This window comes from Oncorhynchus nerka, linkage group LG9a (assembly GCF_034236695.1).
Source record: "Oncorhynchus nerka isolate Pitt River linkage group LG9a, Oner_Uvic_2.0, whole genome shotgun sequence".
Lineage (NCBI taxonomy): Eukaryota > Metazoa > Chordata > Actinopteri > Salmoniformes > Salmonidae > Oncorhynchus > Oncorhynchus nerka.
The window spans coordinates 59843730-59856533 of NC_088404.1; the positions used below are offsets into that span (position 1 = coordinate 59843730).

Genomic DNA, 12804 nt, shown 5'->3' on the forward strand with positions numbered 1-12804 from the left:
TAATTAACTCTGGCCCTCTATGTGGCCTTATCACATGTATAATATATAAAATAATACAATAAAACTACACAAAGAATAGATTAACAAAGTTGTAAAACATTATCCTAAATATAACCCATCACTTAGTGAATGTCATTGCTGTTTAATATGAGGGCTTCAGCATGAAATATCCTATATATTTGTATGCACTTTTTTTAATGGTTATTTCAGTATGTCTTTTTTGTAAATGTTCTGATGCCAAACTGGTGGCAGTTGTGAAAAAAGTCAAGAGTTTGAAGAGTTACAGAGTTCATTGAAAAGAATGCCTTTGTTGATTAGATGATTTTCTCATTAATGATGCTATTTTATTTTTCAACCGCATGGTCTATCCACTAGAAACTCATGGACAATATGGACACATATACAATATACAAAAATAAATAGTTTATATAAATCAAAATATTTGTTTAAGCTATTGAAATATAACATTCCGATTCTATTGTAAGATTGCCAAAGATTAATTACCAAAATGAACACAAATTCCAGTAACTTGAACGCAAATTACCATTGTTATTGCAACCCTAATTGTTCCTTAACAATTCTGGTCTGCAGGTGGCAGTCACACCCCCAATTCCTGCAGCTGTGACCTGTTTTAGTCTGTGTTGCATTCAGCACAACCAGCAGGTGTTGAACAATATCTCATCAGTTTCTATATCCCCCCATCCCCCTATCCCTACTCTACACATGATGCAGCATAATGTTGGATGCTCGAGACAAATGGCAAATGAAATAACAAATGGCAAAAGGGAGCGGTTTTATGGCACACATGCATACGTGCATAAGCATGTGCATTCAGGTGCTCTGAATCATGCCAACCCTCTTCAGTCAGACAACCAGGGCTCTGAGTCACCTCACCATAGAGACCACACTGCAGCGTCAGAAGTATGTGTCTGTATGTGTGTACAAAAATGTTCCTCATCAATCTACACACAACACCCCATAATGACAATGTGAAAACAGGTTTGTACAAATTTATGAAAAAGTTAACACAGAAATACCTTATTTACATAAGTATTATTGCTATGAGACTCGAAATTGAGCTCAGGTGATTTGGAAAGGCACACACCTGTCTATATAAGGTCCCACAGTTGACAGTGCATGTCAGAGCAAAAACCAATCAATGAGGTCAAAGGAATTGCCCGAAAAGGTTCGATACAGGATTGTGTTGAGGCACTGATCAGGGGAAGGGTATCAAAACATTTTTGCAGCATTGAAAGTCCCCAAGACCACAGTGGCCTTCCTCATTCTTAATTGTAAGACTTTTGGAACCACCAAGACTCTTCCTAGAGCTGGCTGCCCGACCAAATTGGGGAGAAGTGCATTGGTCAGGGAGGTGACCAAGAACCCGATGGTCACTCTGACAAAGCTCCAGAGTTCCTCTGTGGAGATGGGAGAACCTTTCAGAAGGACAACCATCTCTGCAGCACTCCGCCAATCAGGCCTTTATGGTGGAGTGGCCAGACAGAAGCCACTCCTCAGTAAAAGGAACATGACAGCTCGCCTGGAGTTTGCCTAAAGGCAACTAAAGGACTCTCAGACCATGAGGAACAAGATCTTCTGGTCTGATGAAACTAATATTGAACTCTTTGGCCTGAATGCCAAGTGTCAGGAAACCTGGCACCATCCCTATGGTGAAGCATGTTGGTGGCAGCATCATTCTGTGGGGTTGTTCTTCAGCGGCAGGGACTGAGAGACTAGTCAGGATTGAGGGAAAGATGAAGGGACAAAATGCAGAGAGATTTTTTTATTTTTTATTTTTTTATTTCACCTTTATTTAACCAGGTAAGCAAGTTGAGAACAAGTTCTCATTTACAATTGCGACCTGGCCAAGATAAAGCAAAGCAGTTCGACACATACAACGACACAGAGTTACACATGGAGTAAAACAAACATACAGTCAATAATACAGTAAAAAAACAAGTCTATATACAATGTGAGCAAATTAGGTGAGAAGGGAGGTAAAGGCAAAAAAGGCCATGGTGGCAAAGTAAATACAATATAGCAAGTAAAACACTGGAATGGTAGTTTTGCAATGGAAGAATGTGCAAAGTAGAAATAAAAATAATGGGGTGCAAAGGAGCAAAATAAATAAATAAATTAAATACAGTTGGGAAAGAGGTAGTTGTTTGGGCTAAATTATAGGTGGGCTATGTACAGGTGCAGTAATATGTAAGATGCTCTGACAGTTGGTGCTTAAAGCTAGTGAGGGAGATAAGTGTTTCCAATTTAAGAGATTTTTGTAGTTCGTTCCAGTCATTGGCAGCAGAGAACTGGAGAGGCGGCCAAAGAAATAATTGGTTTTGGGGGTGACTAGAGAGATATACCTGCTGGAGCGTGTGCTACAGGTGGGAGATGCTATGGTGACCAGCGAGCTGAGATAAGGGGGACTTTACCTAGCAGGGTCTTGTAGATGACATGGAGCCAGTGGGTTTGGCGACGAGTATGAAGCGAGGGCCAGCCAACGAGAGCGTACAGGTCGCAATGGTGGGTAGTATATGGGGCTTTGGTGACAAAACGGATTGCACTGTGATAGACTGCATCCAATTTGTTGAGTAGGGTATTGAGGCTATTTTGTAAATGACATCGCCAAAGTCGAGGATTGGTAGGATGGTCAATTTTACAAGGGTATGTTTGGCAGCATGAGTGAAGGATGCTTTGTTGCGAAATAGGAAGCCAATTCTAGATTTAACTTTGGATTGGAGATGTTTGATATGGGTCTGGAAGGAGAGTTTACAGTCTAACCAGACACCTAAGTATTTGTAGTTGTCCACGTATTCTAAGTCAGAGTCGTCCAGAGTAGTGATGTTGGACAGGCGGGTATGTGCAGGTAGCGATCGGTTGAAGAGCATGCATTTAGTTTTACTTGTATTTAAGAGCAATTGGAGGCCACGGAAGGAGAGTTGTATGGCATTGAAGCTTGCCTGGAGGGTTATTAACACAGTGTCCAAAGAAGGGCCGGAAGTATACAGAATGGTGTCGTCTGCGTAGAGGTGGATCAGAGACTCACCAGCAGCAAGAGCGACCTCATTGATGTATACAGAGAAGAGAGTCGGTCCAAGAATTGAACCCTGTGGCACCCCCATAGAGACTGCCAGAGGTCCGGACAGCAGACCCTCCGATTTGACACACTGAACTCTATCAGAGAAGTAGTTGGTGAACCAGGCGAGGCAATCATTTGAGAAACCAAGGCTGTCGAGTCTGCCAATGAGGATGTGGTGGTTGACAGAGTCGAAAGCCTTGGCCAGATCAATGAATACGGCTGCACAGTAATGTTTCTTATCGATGGCGGTTAAGATATCGTTTAGGACCTTGAGCGTGGCTGAGGTGCACCCATGACCAGCTCTGAAACCAGATTGCATAGCAGAGAAGTTATGGTGAGATTCGAAATGGTCGGTAATCTGTTTGTTGACTTGGCTTTCGAAGACCTTAGAAAGGCATGGTAGGATAGATATAGGTCTGTAGCAGTTTGGGTCAAGAGTGTCCCCCCCCTTTGAAGAGGGGGATGACCGCAGCTGCTTTCCAATCTTTGGGAATCTCAGATGACACGAAAGAGAGGTTGAACAGGCTAGTAATAGGGGTGGCAACAATTTCGGCAGATAATTTTAGAAAGAAAGGGTCCAGATTGTCTAGCCCGGCTGATTTGTAGGGGTCCAGATTTTTCAGCTCTTTCAGAACTTCAGCTGAATGGATTTGGGAGAAGGAGAAATGGGAAGGCTTGGGCGAGTTGCTGTTGGGGGTGCAGTGCTGTTGACCGGGGTAGGAGTTGCCAGGTGGAAAGCATGGCCAGCCGTAGAAAAATGCTTATTGAAATTCTCAATTATGGTGGATTTATCAGTGGTGACAGTGTTTCCTATCTTCAGTGCAGTGGGCAGCTGGGAGGAGGTGTTCTTATTCTCCATGGACTTTACAGTGTCCCAGAACTTTTTAGAGTTAGTGTTGCAGGAAGCAAATGTCTGCTTGAAAAAGCTAGCCTTGGCTTTTCTAACTGCCTGTGTATAACGGTTTCTAGCTTCCCTGAACAGCTGCATATCACGGGGGCTGTTCGATGCTAATGCAGAACGCCATAGGATGTTTTTGTGTTGGTTAAGGGCAGTCAGGTCTGGGGAGAACCAAGGGCTATATCTGTTCCTGGTTCTAATTTTCTTGAATGGGGCATGTTTATTTAAGATTGTTAGGAAGGCATTTTTAAAAAATATCCATGCATCCTCTACTGACGGGATGAGATCAATATCCTTCCAGGACACCCCGGCCAGGTCGATTAGAAAGGCCTGCTCGCTGAAGTGTTTCAGGGAGCGTTTTACAGTGATGAGTGGAGGTCGTTTGACCGCTGACCCATTACGGATGCAGGCAATGAGGCAGTGATCGCTGAGATCTTGGTTGAAGACAGCAGAGGTGTATTTAGAGGGAAGTTGGTTAGGATGATATCTATGAGGGTGCCCGTGTTTAAGGCTTTGGGGGTACCTGGTAGGTTCATTGATAATTTGTGTGAGATTGAGGGCATCAAGTTTAGATTGTAGGATGGCTGGGGTGTTAAGCATGTTCCAGTTTAGGTCGCCTAGCAGCACGAGCTCTGAAGATAGATGGGGGCAATCAGTTCACATATGGTGTCCAGAGCACAGCTGGGGGCAGAGGGTGGTCTATAGCAGGCGGCAACGGTGAGAGACTTGTTTTTAGAGAGGTGGATTTTTAAAAGTAGAAGTTCAAATTGTTTGGGTACAGACCTGGATAGTAGGACAGAACTCTGCAGGCTATCTTTGCAGTAGATTGCAACACCGCCCCTTTGGCAGTTCTATCTTGTCTGAAAATGTTGTAGTTTGGAATTAAAATTTCTGAATTTTTGGTGGTCTTCCTAAGCCAGGATTCAGACACAGCTAGAACATCCGGGTTGGCAGAGTGTGCTAAAGCAGTGAAAAGAACAAACTTAGGGAGGAGGCTTCTAATGTTAACATGCATGAAACCAAGGCTATTACGGTTACAGAAGTCATCAAAAGAGAGCGCCTGGGGAATAGGAGTGGAGCTAGGCACTGCAGGGCCTGTATTCACCTCTACATCGCCAGAGGAACATAGGAGGAGAAGAATAAGGGTACGGCTAAAAGCAATAAGAATTGGTCGTCTAGAACGTCTGGAACAGAGAGTAAAAGGAGGTTTCTGGGGGCGATAAAATAGCATCAAGGTATAATGTACAGACAAAGGTATGGTAGGATGTGAATACAGTGGAGGTAAACCTAGGTATTGAGTGATGAAGAGAGAGATATTGTCTCTAGAAACATCATTGAAACCAGGAGATGTCATTGCATGTGTGGGTGGTGGAACTAATAAGTTGGATAAGGTATAGTGAGCAGGACTAGAGGCTCTACAGTGAAATAAGCCAATAAACACTAACCAGAACAGCAATGGACAAGACATATTGACATTAAGGAGAGGCATCTTTAGTCGAGTGATCAAAAGGGTCCAGGGAGTGGAGAGGTTGGTTTGGGGGTCACGGCGATTTAGACAGCTAGCCAGGACATCGGTAGCAAGCTAGCATAGGATGGAGGTCTGTTGTTAGCCACCTATTGCGTTCCGTCAGTAGATTAGTGGAGTTCCGTGTTGTAGAGGGGATTAGTCCAAATCACACAACAACAAAAAAATAAAAACAATAGATATAGTTATAGAGGCCCAAGAAGAAACATAATAATAATAAAAATAAATAAATTGTCCGATTGTCTATTCTGAGAGCAGCCGGTAAGACAGCTAACGGTTAGCAGGCCGCAGATGGGCGTTCAGGTAACGTCGCGACGGAGGAGCCAGCCGGATCTCCTTCGGGTAGATAACGTCGGCAGTCCAGTTGTGAAGGCCCGGTGGGGCTCCGCGTAGGCAGTAAAACGGGTCCGGATAGGTGACTGCAGCCCAGGAGTGATTGACGGAGCTCAGGAGTGATTGACGGAGCTGGCTAGCTCCAGAGTAATTGATGTTTGCTCCGGAATCGACGAAAGCAGATAGACACACGGATAGCAGCCAGCTAGCTGTGAGATCCGGGAGTGAATGTCCAGAGAGCAGTTGAAATCCAGGGACATGGAGAGAAAAATCGGTCCGGTATGTTCCGTTCCGAGCCGCGCTGCGCCGTACAAAACTGGCGATAGATTTTCGAGTTAAAGGATAGCTGATGACCACAAACCGTGGTTAGCTGAATACTAACGAGTTGCCAGTAAAGAAGCTAACTAGCTTCTGATTAGCTTCTGGCTAGCTCCTGGCTAGCTTCTGGCTAGCTTCTTGGACTTTCTGGCTAGCTTCTGGCTAGCTTCTTGGAGGATTGCAGATTTGAGGTAAATAATACGTATTTATACATATCAATTGGTGAGGCAGGTTGCAGGAGAGTGTATTGAAGATGAGTTGATGGAAAATAAAAATAAAATGTATGTGAAAAAAGTTGTAAATATATATATATACACGACACGACAAGACGAGGACAAAAGACGTCTGAACTGCTATGCCATCTCGGGCAAGAGATGATGAGATCCTTGATGAAAACCTGCTCCAGAGCGCTCAGGACCCCAAACTGAGGCGAAGGTTCACCTTCCAACAGGACAATGACCCTAAGCACACAGCCAACGCAGGATTGGCTTCAGGACAAAACAAATTAAATCAAAGTTGTCACGAGCGCCGAATACAACAGGTCTATGCTTGTGAAATGCTTACTTACAGGCTAACCAATAGTGCAAAAAGGTTATAGGTGAACAATAGGTAAGTAAAGAAATAAAACAGTAAAAAGACAGGCCATATACAGTAGCGAGGCTATAAAAGTAGCGAGGCTACATACAGACACCGGTTAGTCAGGCTGATTGAGGTAGTATGTACATGTAGATATGATTAAAATGACTATAAATATACGATGAACAGAGAGTAGCAGTAGCGTAAAAGAGGGGTTGGCGGGTGGTGGGTGCTGGGACACAATGCAGATAGCCCAGTTAGCCAGTGTACGGGAGCACTGGTTGGTCGGCCCAACCAGTGCTCGGCCCAATTGAGGTAGTATGTACATGAATGTATATTTAAAGTGACTATGCACATGTAATAAACAGAGATTAGGAGGAGCGTAAAAAAGAGGGGTTGGGGGAGCACACAATGTAAATAGTCCGGATAGCCATTTGATTACCTGTTCAGGAGTCTTGTGGCTTGGGGGTAAAAGCTGTTGAGAAGCCTTTTTGTCCTAGACTTGGCACTCCGGTACCTCTTGCCATGCGATAGTAGAGAGAACAGTCTATGGCTGGGGTCACTAGGGTCTTTGACAATTTTTAGGGCCTTCCTCAGACACTGCCTGGTGTAGAGGTCCTGGATGGCACTACCCTCTGTCGTGCCTTGTGGACAGAGGCCGAGCAATTGCCATATCAGGCAGTGATGCAACCAGCCAGGATGGTTTCGACGTTGCAGCTGTAGAACCTCTTGAGGATCTCAGGACCCATGCCAAATCTTTTTAGTTTCCTGGGGGGGAATAGGCTTTGTAGTGCCCTCTTCATGACTGTCTTGGTGTGTTTGGACCATTCTAGTTTGTTGTTGATGTGGACACCAAGGAACTTGAAGCTCTCAACCTGCTCCACTACAGCCCTGTCGATGAGAATGGGGCCTTGCTCAGTCCTCCTTTTCCTGTAGTCCACAATCATCTCCTTGGTCTTGGCTACATTGAGGGATAGGTGGTTATTCTGGCACCACACGGCCAGGTCTCTGACCTCCTCCCTATATGCTATCTCGTCGTTGTCTGTGATCAGGCCTACCACTGTTATGTCGTCTGCAAACTTAATGGTGGTGTTGGAGTCATGCTTGGCCATGCAGTCATGGGTGTACAGGGAGTACAGGAGGGGACTGAGCACGCACCCCTGTGGAGCTCCAGTGTTGAGGATCAGCGTGGCAGATGTGTTGCTACCTACCCTCACCACCTGGGGGCGGCCCATCAGGAAGTCCAGGATCCAGTTGCAGAGGGAGGTGTTTAGTCCCAGGATCCTTAGCTTAGTGATGAGCTTTGAGGGTACAATGGTGTTGAACGCTAAGCTGTAGTCAATGAATAGCATTCTCACATAAGTGTTCCTTTTGTCTCTGAATGTCTTTAAGTGGCCCAGCCAGAGTCCGGACTTGAACCCGATCGAACATCTATGGAGAGACCTGAAAATAGCTTTGCAGCGACGCTCTCCATCCAACCTGACAGAGCTTGAGAGGATCTGCAGAGAAGAATGGGAGAAACTCCCCAAATACAGGTGTGTCAAGCTTATAGAGTCATACCCAAGAAGATTTGAGGTTGTAATCACTGCCAACAGTGCTTCAACAAAGTTATTTTAATGTCATATTATTATAAAAAAAATTAAATGGCTAAATATTATAAAACTCTGTTTTTGCTTTGTCATTATGGGATATTGTGTGTAGATTTATGGAAAAAACAAACAATTTAATCAATTTCAGAATAATAAAGTAACAAAATGTGGAAAAGCCAAGAAGCCTGAATACTTCCCGAATGCACTGTATATGTGTGTGTGTGTGTGTGTGTGTGTGTGTGTGTGTGTGTGTGTGTGTGTGTGTGTGTGTGCCAAAGATGATGGAACACAACACCACCCAGTGATACACACCTTCTGAAGAATGAACAGAGCCTCAAATTTAGATGTGTCTCAAAATGATGACAAAATATGCACAAGTCACTAAAAACAATGTCGGCTCTGAGGGTTAGAGGGAGTGAAGATTTCATGAGACAGATCATGACTCAGACGTATAAAACCACCACTCTCCTCCTCCCCCTTCCTCCTCTTGGCTATGTCAGACCTCAATTGAAGTTAATGTGGGACTGGGAGGGTCTGAGCCCGAGCAATGGTTGGGCCTGTCCTGCCCTGCTGCCTGGAGCTCGCCTTCTCTGGTACAGACAGAGGGGCACAGCCCCACCTCGTCAACCAGCCTGCCCTCCCGCACACCCTGACAGCCAGACCAGCCCTCCCCAAACAGGGAGGACAGCAGCAGCCAATAGCACCTCTCAGCCAGCCAGTGTTAGAGTGGTTCGAGACAGGCATTCAGCCAATCAGATTGCACTGCAGCAAGGAATGCAGTGGCACTAACAAACAAACAGAGAGAGAGAGGGAGCGATAGAGAAAGAACAAATGATGATAGAACGAAAGAGAAAACATATCACACAGACAAAGGAAAAACTCCAATAAAATATGTCGCTGACCTTTTCGTGAAATGCTTACTTACAAGCCCTTTAACCAACAATTCAATCTTAATAAAATAGAGTTAAGAAAATATTGATGAAATAAACTCAAGTTGAAAAAAAGTAACACAATAAAATAACAATAACGAGGCTTTTAACAAGGGGCACCGGTACCGAGTCAGTGTGCGGGGGTACAGGTTAGTAATTTAGGTAATTTGTACATGTATGTAGGGATTAAGTGATTTTGCCATGGCAAAATGCATTTAATCTATTTTAGAATAAGGCTGTAACGTAACAAAATGTGGAAAAAGTGAAGGGGTCTGAATTATTTACAAATGTACTGTATATGTATGATCTGGGCCTATTCCGGCTGAGAGTCGGGGCACTCGGCTGAGAGTCAGACTCGGCCGACATCATCTGGGCCGCCTTCAGCAGTATTACTTATGGCTCGGATGTGGGGATTGAGCTCGGGCCGATTCAGGTGTGAGTTATCTGTCCCAAATGTATTACTTGGGGCTCGGGCAGATTGGGGCTACTCTCTGGCAGATGATTACACGGGCTGCTTTATATCATTAACATTTCATATTTTATTTTTCCATATTTTCCTCATTGTTTCTGTGAACAAAATTAAAAAAAATAATAATAATAACATTTAAATGAAATTCTTTAAGAGTCCTGTGTAGTATTTTAGTATTTTTATACTTTGCGCAAGGCAATTGATAAGCATGAAAAACTTTGTGGGTGGAACTTCACGAGTGGCGCAGCGGTCTAAGACACTGCATCACAGTACAAACTGCGGTTTTACAGATGCTGGTTCGAGACCCGTGCCGGCTGCGACCGGGAGACACATGAGGCGACGCACAATTGGCCCAGGGTCATCCAAGTTAGGGGAGGGTTTGGCCGGCCGGGATGTCCTTGTTCCATCACGCTGTAGTGACTCCTGTGGCGGGCCAGGCGCATGCACACGGCCACCAGGTGTATGGTGTTTCCTCCATCACAAAATGTTTTTTTTTTGTGGATGGGTATAATTTGTATGTATAAAATGTATAATAGTAATATTTAAAATGACTAAATTGGGTCATTTCATATACATTTATTTAAATATGCATCGGGCCGCATCTGGGGGGATTCTGGTCAGATGCCGTCAATGTCAGCTGAATTCTGGTACACTGAAACGAGCCGATGTATTCGGGCCGATTCTAGGCAGTCATTCATTTTGATTGCGGGCCGAGTAAATCAAGTCCGACATCCGATTTCGGGCCAATTCTATCAGTTCTGGCCCCCTGGAAGAGGGCCGATTCCTCATTGCTAGCTGGGTAGCTAATACTGACGATCAAGGGAAGAATAGACTTGTGTAGCTAGATACTATTGCTAGGAAACTAGAGTGGCTAGGTTTCAGTTTTGCGTCACAGCTCGGCCCATGGAACATATAGATTTCCAATGAGGACATGTTGCATTTCTCACTTTGAGTTAGACAAAATTGGGATTACAGATCATACAGTCTATCTTTTTCAGTTTCTCCTTCAACAAAAAAATGAACTATTAGCCTGTTAGCCCTCGTGTAATTTAGTTAGCTTAGCTTCATTCTTTTTAATTGCATTCACAACACCTTTCTCGCATATTCAAGCGGTCACTGTTTACAATTTTTAAATCCTCATCGATCTACACACAATACCCCATAATGACAAAGCGAAAACATGTTTTTAGACATTTTTGCAAATGTATTAAACATTTTAAACAGAAATACCTTATTTATATAAGTATTCAGGCCCTTTGCAAAGTCTGTAGAATTTCAGAAGTCCCCTACACATTCATTACCTATAATACATCTGCACTGCTATATTAATTCTAAATTAATCTGACTATTCTCTCATTTATTTCATTTAATTTACTTTCAGCAATTTGAGTTTGGGTTTCAGTATAGTTGTCTAATGTTGGTTGGGCATATTATTCTGTTTTTACGTTACTCCTGAATCACTGAAAAACAGAAAGGAAAACGCTGCACACTGCTGCTCATGCTACCAGGTAATATTTATTTATCACAACGTTTTGACCCTTAGGTCTTCATCAGGCATTCATATCCCAGGTGGGGGTGGAAGGTCCTGTACATAGGGGCAGTACTCAGTGACATCACTTCCTGAAACAGGGGGTCAAAAATGTATGTAACATCAGTTCACAATATTAACATTCAATGTATCAACATATATGATCATACACAAGGAATGGGATCAATATACATACACATGCAGTATTCAATTAGGATAAAAACAACAACACAATTTGGACATTTTGAAACTATAAAAACGGTTTCAGGTCAAACTCCTTGTAAGGCCAAGAGGAGACAGTGTGTTGAGCCTGTGGATCCAGAAAGGCTCAACACACTGTCTCCTCTTGGCCTTGACAAGGAGTTTGACTTGAAACCGTTTTATAGTTTCAAAATGACCAAACTGTTTATTGTTGTTGTTCTAATTGAATACTGTATGTGTATGTATATTACTGTAAATACTGATCACATTCCTTGTGTATGATCATATATGTTGATACATTGAATGTTAATATTGTGAACCTATGCTATACATTGGTTCATACAGTGACATTCTAGATGATTATGTGCTTCCAACTTTGTGGCAAACACCAAGCAATGCTTCTGTAGGTCTGTGATTCCTCTCGTGACCAACCTGCCTTCGGCACTTCTCCTTCATGTCACTTCTCTCTCTGACACCATGGTACTGTACTTGTACTCCTCAGTCTGGCCTTCATCGTTCTTCAGTGAGACAAGGTGTTTGGTATTGGGTGTTTGCCCTCGGTCTCATTCATCCGAGGCAGGCCTCTCCAGTGGAACGCTGAGGGGGGAGAGAGGAATAGATGGGAAGGAGAGACAATTTGACATGGTCTTATCATTAAAAAGTACGAGTACAAATAAAGGTATTCTGGTTGTAAATGGAGTGCTTGTAAAGGAAAATAATGCGTTATTAAACCTTCTAAAAAAGACATTGAGGCGCCATTAAGAAATTGAGGAGCTGAGGGGAGGATACTCACGTGTAGAGGTGACCCCGTATGTCTCCTTGTTGAACGTCTCAATGGGATCCCAGCCATTAGCCAAACTGAGAGAGATACAAGGGAATGGTATTTTGTGTGTGTTTCAGTGTGTGTTTAACTGTGTCTGTCACCAAAGTGGTACAAAGCAAGCTAGATTTACTCGGGCTTTAATGAAGCTAACCAGCTTCACTTAGCTTCACATTCCAGGTCAGGATTAATCCTGTACTATGACACTGGATATTGCTTGCCTGCCCGCTTGTCAGTGGCTGTAGCAGGCTTGTAACTGCGTTTGCATCACGCACATGGCTAGTTGAACGCCGAACTCTTCATTGAGACGACGCAGAAGCATCAATCCATGGGTGAGTCGGTGCCACATTTTCATTTGTGCCGAAATCAAAATGAAAGAAAGGTAGTCTTGCAGATCCAGCCGGCTATGGTGTGAAAGAGACTTTTAGAAGTGCCGTTGTTAGCAGTTGATGCTATAACACAGACCCCAAAGCAAATCAGGGGGATAAAAATATATTTATTCAAAGACAACAAATCATAGTTGTTATGCTGGAAAGTAG

General features: G+C 43.6%; 1 long non-coding RNA gene across 1 annotated transcript in view; it reads left to right on the forward strand.

The window, feature by feature from the left end:
• Positions 1-12804, forward strand: part of LOC115134612 (uncharacterized) — a 116861-nt gene that overhangs the window by 41380 nt on the left and 62677 nt on the right. The gene's annotated exons all lie outside the window — the stretch shown is intronic.